This window comes from Thermobia domestica, chromosome 2, assembly GCF_964235325.1.
Source record: "Thermobia domestica chromosome 2, izTheDome1.hap1.1, whole genome shotgun sequence".
NCBI classification, from domain to species: domain Eukaryota; kingdom Metazoa; phylum Arthropoda; class Insecta; order Zygentoma; family Lepismatidae; genus Thermobia; species Thermobia domestica.
Window position 1 is genome coordinate 37,990,744 of NC_137455.1, and position 12,151 is coordinate 38,002,894.

Sequence of the window (12,151 nt, forward strand, 5' to 3'; positions counted from 1 at the left end):
TGTTATAATTCAACAATCTCAACTCAAAGTCAGAGCCCTAAGTGTATTAGTTTTGGAAATATAGTCGGTTGTAGGCAGAAGTAAAAGTAAATCTGAAATGATAGGGGGACGGTAGATAGCGACAAGACGTCACGCCGTCCCACTGCCTATCTTTGCCCATTTTATTTTTTTAGGAACTGAGGGACACCATACATAGTTTTTCTAGGGCGGGGGATGACGCCTCCCGAATTCCTCCTAACTTTTTCCCTGGTTGTAGGCAATAGTGGAATATTGATGACGATTCACTCCCGATCCCACCGTTCATGATTGTCGTAATATATTCATCTTTCATCAGAAGTGACATTTCAGTATTACAGCGGAAATCTGCACCTCTAGAAACTTGCACAAACCAACGTTGTATAGTGGGTTCATTTAACTCTTGCGACCAAAATGTACTGTCGTGGGTCATGGTGGCTCAGTAGTAGAGCGTTTATCTCTGATGCTTGAGGTCCCTGGATCGATAGCCGGTCATGTAAGTTTGTGGCGAACAACTTAGTGCTCTTGAGTTTTCTCGGTGTACTCCCGTTTCCTTCCACAATGTCATTCTACCATTTCTTTTATCATCATTCACTTGCCTTAATCAGCTTAAAGCAGGCCCGCAACCAGCCACACAGGTTTGGGGGCGCATGAATATGTTAGGGGGGCCGAGTGATTAAAAATTCTCTTACACGTAGCTAAATTATGTTTTTTGTATTAATAATAGCATTTTGTGTAAGGTCTGGAGGGGCCACGAAAAGTTTAGGGGGGAAGGCCCCCTAGCCTCCCTCCGGTTGCGGGTCTGGCTTAAAGTGCATAACCGAGCTACAATAAACTGAAAGATTTCATTTCATTTCAAAATAAACTAATGATGCTCTTGGCGGCTAGGTGTGCAGAATGTTCCAATTTGAATTCGCAAAGGAAAATAACTTGTAATTGTGTGTTCTTCATTCTGCAATTACAAGACGCCAATTGAAAAATCCCATTCTTTCTCCTGATTGATTGGGCATTCCAGCGATTGAACTTGTCCTTTGAACGTATACAAAGTTTGTTACGTACGCGTAATATCGGTCCAGCGCTTTGGATACGTTACAATGGGTAGATTTCTACTAGACACTAAATCGTACATTTCAGTCTCGCTAATACAAAACTTGACTTCCGTCACCTCCGTCCGGATCGTCTGGAGAGAAAGTAAATAATTTTAATTCAATTCCCGGATGTTCCTAGAATTATTCATTATTTATTTATTTATATTGTTGCATATATTTCATCCTATTTAAACTTTCAAATTAACGTTTTGCGTCACAATCAATGAAATTACCTTACTTTTAAGCTAAGAACAGTCATTAATGTAAAATAGTCCTCTACCGACCCGTCATATAATTTCTAATCATAGTTTGGCCCCAGCTCCAAAGTTATCATCTCCGCTTTAGAAAACTGGTTTTCAACGTGAATATTAACGTCTCCATAGGGTGCTCTTGTTTCCAAAGGGTTCGGTATAACAAAAAGAAGCACTTTGAAGGGTGATATATTATTTAGGAAATCTTCGAGGTTTTATAAGCTTTTAGACTTTTCTTTATTATTATTATTATTATTATTATTATTATTATTATTATTATTATTATTATTATTGTTATTATTATTATTATTATTATTATTATTATTATTATTATTATTATTATTATTATTATTATTATTATTATTATTATTATTATTATTATTATTATGAAAGATATCCAATCGACATAAAATTCAGTTATTATAGATTGAGAAAGTCGGTCAAAGGAACGCTTGTTGTCCCTTTCTTTGGGAAAATGGGAATGTTAAATTAATGTTTTACTTAAAAAACTCAGAAGAAATGCATTTTCCGAGGACAAATTTTAGATTTTTTTTTTCAAAGCCTTAATTATTAAATTAGCCTTGAAGAATATATATAATCCTTGTGAACAGGTCTTCTCGGGCTAGCAGCCAGGTAAATACTGTTATTTGACCATTGAAGCCAGATGCAAAGAACACAACAGTTACATCAGACTAAACCAACCAGAAAAATTCGCACTGGCTGAACATAGCATCAAACAGCAACATAAGATTTTATTCACAGGTGCCGAAATAATAGCAAAATGCTCAAGAGTTTGGGACAGGAGAATAAAAAAAGCCGTTGCAATCACACAAGAAAAACCGAACCTTATCAGAGACACAGGATTCCAACTGATTAAAACATGGACACCAATCATATCCCGCCATTTCAAGCACCAATCAGCAGCCGCCATTTCAACCACCAATCAGAAGAGTCCAACCTCACATACATGAGTATATATGATCCATGCACTCTATTGCACCATCATATTCGCCTGAAAATGAGGACGATGTCAGCCCTCGAAACGTCGCAAGATATAACAGTATTTACCTGGCTGTTAGCCGAGAAGACCTGTTCACAATAATTCGCCAGGAAAGCTTTAATAGATACTATATATAATCCTTCTCCTGTTTCTTAGACTGCTTCGTATAAGTCTCACGTTTAGTCTTGTAAATGCATGGATGGATTCGGTTAAGATGACTAGGAGAAAGGTTAGTACAATTGTATTCATACTAGGGGGCGTTAAGCTTGAAAAGGTTGAGAACCACTGCCTTAGTCCACTGAAATTACACCTAACTTCATTCTCTGAAGGTATAGTAACCAGTTAGGAGTTTCAAAGCTACCGTGAGGGCACATAGATGTCACTGACCACAGAAGTTTTTTCATTTTCTGAGTGTGATAAGATTTTGCAAGCAATCTTGTCAAGTAGTGAAAGAGAGATTCATTACTTTAAAGAAGCCTAAATATAATTATAAGACGGGAAGTGTAAGAATCATTACCGTTAAAAGTTCATATTTCATCACAGTTGTAATTACACGTATCACAAATAACAATTTCGTAAGTAAAGAATGTTATACCACCGTACCTACAAGATTTGCAATGCTGGTAGCAGAAAGACAAGGAGAACAATAAGAATTCCATATAATAAACGACATACGTTTTACTTGTTAGCAGTGTTGCCAGATCAGTCAGTTGGAAAAGCAGGAGATTTGAAGATAAAAAACAGGAGAAAGCAGTAGACACATACAGTGGTGGCGTTTGAATGTAAATCCGGGGGTGGGCAATAAAATTTGCCATTATTAAAAGGCAGTAGTCGAAACAAGCAGTCCAGAATTCATTTCCGATGAACTACGTTGACCAAATAAAAGGGAAAGTCCCGATTTATATTAATATTATTTGATACACACGTGTGTGAAGTAAAACTTAGTGAAAGAGGACTGGGAAAATGTATTTTCATGTACGTAGCGATAACGTAGCTATAGGTATAGTCACACGTGATCGTGGCGTAAGACGATTTCTTGCTGACGATCGTGGAGAAATGATCTAAGCCACTCTTCCAACCCAAGTCCCAATCTAAACAACCATTACTTGTAAAACTTACAGAAAGTCAGAATATAGACGAATCTTATAGAAGATGACGTACAGTTGTATTCTTTGGATTCATATTATACACAGTAAAGCTCTATAACTATATGCTCTACAGAGCTATGTGTATTATAGCAGACAAATTTCGTCTTTTTGTGTGAGGAAACATTGAAAATTCAATATTAATAGTAATAATATATTTCTTCAACTTCTCGAAGTAAGGAAAAAGCAGGAGATTATTCACTTTTCATTTTCTTTCGCAGTAGATCAGTGGAACGTAGAAAAAGCAGGAGATCTCCTGCAAAATAAGTAGATCTGGCAACACTGCTTGTTAGTGCATAACGCTAATTGTTAATAGTAAACAACCACGCTTATACATACAGCTAAGCGCGCCATTAACTTTTCTACCTAATGCTAATAGACATCACTGCCTGTGGAACTTTTTTATAATGAAGTCCTTAATTAGTTGCATAAAATATAATATGAAAATTGAAGTATTTGTCGGCAACTTAAAAAATAAATTTCACATGTGTAAACAATTTGAGCTTTAAAACTCAATTTTAAGCTAAGGTGAACAACGGGCCAATGACTCCTACCCAAGAACTAGTTTGATTAATTAATAATCTAGCTGTACATGTTAGTGTCATTCATATACGAATATATTAACATAGTTCATTTTTTTGAAAAAAAAATTAAACATTTACAAAATTTCATTATTTCATGTATATGATATCCCAAGAGAAAATATGCATTTTTATGACATCAACACTTTTGAAAGAAAAACTCAAGTTTATTTTAGGGATGGCCACAAAGTTCCGGTTCTTGAAGATCCGGTTTTCAGAAACGGTTCCAGACCTGTATCCGGAGAACCGGTTCCAGTACTGGAACCGAAAAACCGGTTCCAGACCTGGATCTGAAAAATCGTTTCCGGAGCCGGATCTTTTAGAACCGGATCCGTTCAGACCCGAAAACCGGTTCCACCAGGAACCGGTTCTGGCCATCCCTAGTTTATTTATGTTTATCATGTTTAATATGTGCTGAAAGTTTTCAACTTTTGTTTTTATATGTACAATGTGTTCCAAAATGTTTGTTTTGTATTTCAAAACTAACTATATATATTTTGGCAAATAAAAGAAACATTTTTATGATTATATTTGCAACCTAATTATGATTATAGAAAAGGATAATTTATTTTAAAAACTAAAGTAAAACAAGTGCTGTAAATTTTAAATCTTGTCTTTCAAATCGACACATTCACTTTATGAAAGTCCTTTTGAAGTGCGCCGATTTCTCTGTAACTTTGGGAGCGAGGCATTCAGATGTGTGTTTGGTTGTAGAAGGCATACAGTATATGGGGATTTTAAGACAAATTAAATTCAAATTATGACAAATATTGTACATTCATAAATACAATGCGGGGGCCCACATGGGCTTTGGGGGGCATGGGCCTCCTGTGCTCCCAGGATCGGAGCTCCTGGTCCTTTCCCATCCCTTGACTTCAGTTGGTGTTTCTTTTGCCCTAGTACGAGAATTGTGTCTTGTAGAGAGTCGTCTCATTTGCTAAGTAAGTTGCTATCCTAGGGCTTTTCATTTGAATTTCCTGTACAAATTGTCTTATTGCTTTTTTTTATTTTCCCTAGAAAAAGGTATAGAAAAATGAGAACTGCAATTGTTAATATAAGATGAACATATCTCGAAATTTAAGGTGAGACATGAAATTTGGTGTTTAGATTTATCGTGTAAAATAATAAATGTGTTTGAGCGTTTTTTTTAATATTGCCTCTACAATGAAAGAAAAAAGGCATGAAAAAAGAGTCGGGGTTGCAATTGTTAAAAAAAAAAAAATGTGGTCATATCTCAAAATCCCTTGGGATGAGAGGAAGGAAAGTTCGTATTTAGCCTTTTTTTTTTATTTAAAATAATTGAAGACGTCTTTCTTCGTTTTGAGATCTTTCCCTTAGGAGGGAAGAAAAAGACCAGAACTAAAAAGGCGAAGTTGTAATTCTTAAAATACAATAAGCGTATCTTGAAATCCCTTAAAAATAGAGACCTGCTAATGATGTTATAATAAGATACACATTTCTCTAAATCCCTTAAGATTAGAGATATGTTAGGGGTATGATAATTGCGAACCATAGGCCGATCACATGTGGTGTCCTGGGGGTGAAGTCTCAAGCTAGTTGAAGGCTGGGCTCTCTATATAAAAGAAGTCCTGAGTAAATGAATGATTGACTGATCAACGCCCAGGCCAAACAGCAAGAATTTTAACAGTATATATGATTTGTGTCGCAAGATAACATTAAGGAAGGGTTTCTCGAATTTCTACAAGAAACAAGTGGGAATATGGGTGGCAATATTGTAGTAAAATGTTCGCATCTCCCCATTTCCGAACGGTAAAGGTATAAAATTTGGTATATAGAATTCCCATTTATAATAATTAGACACGTATGAGGGTCCAGTTGTTATAACAGAACGACCATATTTGGAAATGCTTTAATGTTAGATACATGTATTTAAGTCAGAATTATTGAAGATCTGTTTCAGCATTGTTTGAGATTTTCTCGAAGAGGGACGAGGAAAGGTGGGGAGAGAAAGGAAGAGAGCAAACATTGTTACAATAAGATGGCCATATTTCGAAGTCCTTAAGGCTAGAGACATGAAAATCGATATTAAAGCATTTAACGTAAAATAATTAAAAAGTTTTCCAGCTGTTTGTGATGTTTCACTTAGAAGCGAATATAAGGCCGAAAAAGAGAATGGTTGCGATTGTTTTGAATTTTGAGCCGAGATCTTTTTTTTTTTTTTTTTTTTAATAATTTCACTTTGATTGAAATGCGCTTTCTAGTGGGTAAAGATATTTAAATTTGTCGCAAGAAAATAAAGCCATTAACATATTCTTACCGTGCGAAGAATGGATCGAAAGACTGAAAAAATATGAGATGCGAGGCCCCGTAGGCTAAGAGAATGTGTGGTTCTGACTAGGAAGTCCCCAGCTAGCCGAAGGCTATCGGTAGTCGTTATACGTATACTATACGCTGTAATTTCACAAATTCATTTGAACTTGTTCAGACAAACTTGAGAAATATAAAAGTAGAACCTATCTCAAAATGTTAAGTTCATATATATATATATATATATATATATATATATATATATGTTTCTAATACAAAATAATTCAAAACTAGATAATAATATGAAACATGGGTAGATTATGCCAAAAGTTGTTTTGCGTGAATTGTCTTTCTGTAGAGTTCCAGATACATCTATAAATCTGACAACTCTGTTAGCGTTTTAGAAACAAGTAAAACCAAACCTCATAAGCTCCTAGTGTTACATTGCTGAATAAGACTAAAGAACAACACATTTCTTTCACCATTGTATTGTTTTCCCTTCCTTCTTATTCCACTTTTTTCTTAGAAAAAAATATGTACTATAACTTATGAATCACTACAATTTTACCACAAAATTGTTCAAAAGTAAGATAATGTATTGCCTGTCATCTCTTGAAGAAAACTAGAGTCGTCTGAGCTCAACATTAATTAATATTGGATTAAATGATAGTATAATCTTCCATTCATAGGCGCCGACTTTTAAATTTCTCAGTGGGTGCTTCAGGCTTTGGCACTAATGTCCTTTTTTCAGTAGATCCAATAAACCAATAGTTCCCAAACTCTTCTTGAAAAGCGAGAAAGACTATCAAGGCCGGCTGAAATAAAATGAACCGTGGAATTATTTTTAAATTGCAAAGGCAATTAAACATTTTATTTTAATTTATTTTAGGACGATTTCATCACTTGTATATTGAACAGGTTCGAACCTCATCTATGTTGAAAATTTGATGGAGATCGATTGGGTGGTTCAAGAGTTATTAATTCAAAAACATAATCAGTTCTATTTTTATATTTACTGATTTTTGTATATATTCCCCTCCTCCCCAATCCCTACGTTGTTCCGTCAAAGTGAAATGATAAAATCCATCCCAGGCAATAATGTCATCTATGTGGAACATTTGATCGAGATTGGTCGTTTGGTTCAAGAGTTTTTAAGTTTTATTATTTTTTTTATAATTCTCCCTCCTCCCCCTCCCCAAAGCTCTACCGTCAAAGTAAATAACTAAAAACACTCCCAGGTCATAACAGCATTTACGTCAAAAATTTGATCGAAATTGAACGTTTGGTTCAAGATATTAAGGGTCACTTTCAATTTGAATCAGAAGTTTTTTGTTCACAGACACCGCTATTAATATATAGATTATAGTCAAATCTTTAGAAGATTGAGGACAATTTGAATGAAAATAGAAAACGATTCAACTGTCTTGCAATTTGCGTAATGTATTTTGCATTTAAAAAAATAAATTAACCATCAAACACCAAGTTCTTTAAAGAGCAAGTAATTATACAAAATTACACTTACGGATTATTATTATCTTTGTAATGTTATATCGCTCGATTCTCAATATACCGTAAACCTCAAGAGCCTAAAATAGGTACTGATGAATTATTATTCAACATATTTGGTCTAGGAATTAATTTGTGCGGTTGGTACGCACACATTGAAGCTGTAGTACAAACACAAAATACATAAATACCTTAAGAAAAATATTGTCCATCGCTAGCCACCACTTTCGCCCATCTGTCAGGCAATGTACGGATTCCGTGGCGAAAGAAGTCCTCATCCTTGGAAGCGATCCAGTCAGAGACCCATGTTTCGATATCTTCTGAAGAAGTAAACCGCTGTCCAATCAAATCGTTGTTCATGCAATCGAACAAGTAGTAGTCCGAAGGAGCAACGTCTGGTGAATACGGCGGGTGGGGTAAAACTTCCCATCATACATTTTCTAAATAGGTTTTGACCGGTTTTGCGACATGTGGGCGAGCGTTATCATGTTGAACAATAAGTTTATCATGTCTGTTCTCCCATTCTGGTCGTGTTCTGGCCAGAGCTTGCTTCAAACGCATTAATTGTCGTCGATAACGTTCTCCATTCATAGTTTCACCCGGTTGCAGCAGCTCATAGTACACCACACCTTTCATATCCCACCATATGCACAGCATAACCTTTGCACAGTGAATATCTCGTTTTGGTTGTGATGGACCTGGTTCACCTGGTTTCACCCAGGCCTTTTTTCGTTTAGGGTTCTCGTAATGGATCCACTTCTCATCACCCGTAATAATTCGATGCAGAAACCCCTTTCTGCTCTGTCGTTGAAGCAGCAATTCGCAAATGGTTTTTCGTCTTTCAACGTCTCTGTCTTTCAATTCATGTGGAACCCAATGTGACATCTTTTGAATCATTCCCATGGCTTTCAAGCGTTTGGAGACTGTTGTTTGATCAACGCCTAATGCTGCTGCAAGTTGTTCCTGCGTTTGACACGAATCCTGCTCGAGCAATGCTGTCAATTCTTCGTCTTGAAATTTTTTTGGCTGTCCAGCTCGCTCTTGGTCTGCCAAGCCGAAATCGTCACTTCTAAACCGTGCAAACCACTTCTGACACGTTCGCTCAGCTAGAGCATGGTCACCATACACTTCCACCAAAATACGATGACTTTCAGTCGCACTTTTCTGCATGTTAAAGTAATGCAACAGGACACCCCGGAAAAACACTTTATCAGGCACAAATTGCGCCATGTTCACTTAACTACAAACTGGTGTTGTTGACGCTTTAATCCACTGCCCTATACTACGAACGATACGCGATGACAGGGGTTTGCAACACATGTGTGGATACACGGAACTGTGGGACGCTCCGTTCGTTGCGCCATCTCTTGTCCACCCGCACGAATTAATTCCTAGACCAAATATATATGTATCTTTATCTAAAACTAACCTGGGATCACATGCACTCAAGGGCGCCCATGTTGTCGTTTCCAAGGGGGGCAAGTATAAGCAACGTTTCAAATATAGTTTCAAATTTTGCTGTAACTAATGTAAAAATTCTATTGAGTTTTCGATATTCCCAAGTACAATTTACTCTTAGGGGGGCAAGCGCCCCACCTTGCCCCCTCCCCTGATGAGCGCCCTTGCATGCACTATAGTTTCTTTTTGTTATTCACTAAATGAAAGTGTAATTTCGAATTTAATTCGAACTCGGGTCTTCAGCATCCATTAAATACCTCCAATCAAGGGCGCCCATCAGAAGGGCAAGGTGGGGAGCTTGTCCTCTCCTCTTTAGAGGAAATTGTGCATCGGAAGATCGAAAACCCAATAGATATTTTAGAATAATTACCGCAAAATTTGAGACTATATTTGAAATGTTGCTTATACTTGCTCCACCCTTGGAAACCACAACATAGGCGCCCTTGCCTCCAATGGATGCTTGAGCCCCGGAGCACCCAAGTAGTAGGCTCCTATGGAGGAATGCTTTTAACTAGGCCAGAGACAGGCAAAGAAGGGGGAATTGTGTTGCTTGGTTGCTTTTGTATTTGAAACAAGAAATACACATTTGAAACAAAAAAAAAAATTAGGGTAAGAACTCCAAATATGAGGATAGGCACCTAAATTAAGACCCCTACTACCTATCTTGTGAAGCAAGAGCTGCAATCTAGTGGAAGCGAGCTAAAATAAAAGGAAATAGCCCACCACAGCATTGGAAGTCACGTGTGCTCGTTGTGTGCAGAGTTATTAGTATAGTGAGGAAAAAGCAACTTCAATCGTTGGAAGAATGTTCATATTTTGTAGGGCGCATAAATTTTCAAAAGTTTTTAGCTGCTCATAAATCTTAACTAAATGCCCATTGTATATTATTAATTAGAAACCAATGGTAGAAGTTATTTTTCCTTTCTTTTGATGCAAACGATATGACAATATCATCCCAGTAAATCTTTACCAACGAGGAGTGACCACATAGAGCCAGTACGGTAATTTCATTTTTCTATTGTCCTGTTATTTTGGACACATTTCATACTGATTTGGTACACATTTGCACGTTAAAAGAAGTGATCAAACGTCGTTGCAGTTAATGCGTACAAAAAATGTATTTTTTTCAGTGCGTATGTTCTAAAAATGAAGAAAATGAGGTAGATTGAAAATGTAACGTTTTATATGTTTGTGTCATCACAGGATTGGGCTTAAAGAACTGTTAAATGGTGAATTAATAAAAGAACTTTATTTAATATTATACAGAAAGCCGGGGTCTCTTATTAGGTACCCCTTGTAAAAATGACAGAGTAGCAACTTTGGTCACATTGTTTCAATATATTTTTTTGTATTATATTTTTATGTATTCCAATAGTTTGTAACATAAATTAGACACTCCACAGAATATATTAAAGTAATAACAGTATTTGTTTATGCTTTAATTAACCAGTACATAGCATCCTAATTTTTAGGGTCTCATATTCGGGGTTCTTACCCTATGTTTTAGACGTTAAAAATTTTAACTTCCAAAATTTTAACTTCAGATCCGCCATTTTGAATTTTGTAATTTTGACGTCAGATTCTGAATCAGCTGTCCCAAAACCCCTCTGATAGTATGTTTTGTTCTAAATTTAATGGTTGTTTTCTGTCTATGCTGAGAGATCACCCCCAATGTTCAAAGGATGGTTTTCGGCCTTAAATCTTTACCATTGCCGAAATAAAAAAAGATACATGTCGATTATTTTTCGATGTTCTACAAGTGTGCAAAGTTTCATACAAATCGGTGAGTGACACTTCCGTAAGTCTCCTAGTTAGTTCAGTTGTTGATCGCTGGAAGCAATACACGTAATGTAAACAAACGTAGCGGATGGACAGCAAGAAGTCCAGATCTCAGTGCATGTGATTTTTTTTCTTGTGAGGTTACACGGTGGAGGAGGCGTACAAATATAAACCTCGCACAGTGAAGGATTTGCAGGCACGGATTCAGGAGGTTTTTTCTAGCATCCCAAATTCACATCCTTGTGAAAAGTATTAATTGTACCAATGAGGAAGCTTTAGTTTGGGTTTCTGTTGGTGGAAAAATCGACGGTGTGAACCCAGCATATCTAATTATGATCCAACAAACTAGGACACAAGAAACAATGGCATAGACATTCAATGCTAGGACTATATCTAAAGAATGTGTGTCATAAGAAGATACAGTTCTTTCTCGCATATACCAGCCGAAAATTTAGAAAGAAAAGGACTTATGAGAAATACATGTGTGCAGGCATGTACGCAGGAATTTATTTCGGAAAGGGTTTCAAAGTTTTTGGGGGTCCTAATTCAATAAGAGGATAAATTGTATTAAAATTTGAGAAATCACCCTTAAAATCAGATCAAATTTACAAACGCAGTCTGGATTTTAGGAAGTCTGGGCCCCCAGGGCTCACTCCCTGCGTACATCCCTGAATATATAAATATGTTACTTGCCTAATATATATATATATATATATATATATATATATATATAATTACCATTCTTCGAAGATATCTTGTAGCTAGTAACATTTGAATTATCCAATAGAATTCCAACTCAAATATTTGTAATGGTCTATTAGAGAAATCTGAATAGATCACAATCACGATCATTTTGCTTCCATATTTCTTTAGTTATCTGCCTTTGCCTACGATATTTAGCCGCAGAAAAGATCGTAGCAGAAAATGTAAAAAAACATTGCAGATTTACAGGGTTAATAACAGCCTCTAAAGTGACTAGCTATTTCACGATAGCGTTAGTATGAGTGGTGTCTCTATAAATTATGAGTTACTTGCAGTATGGCTGATTACAACTACGAAT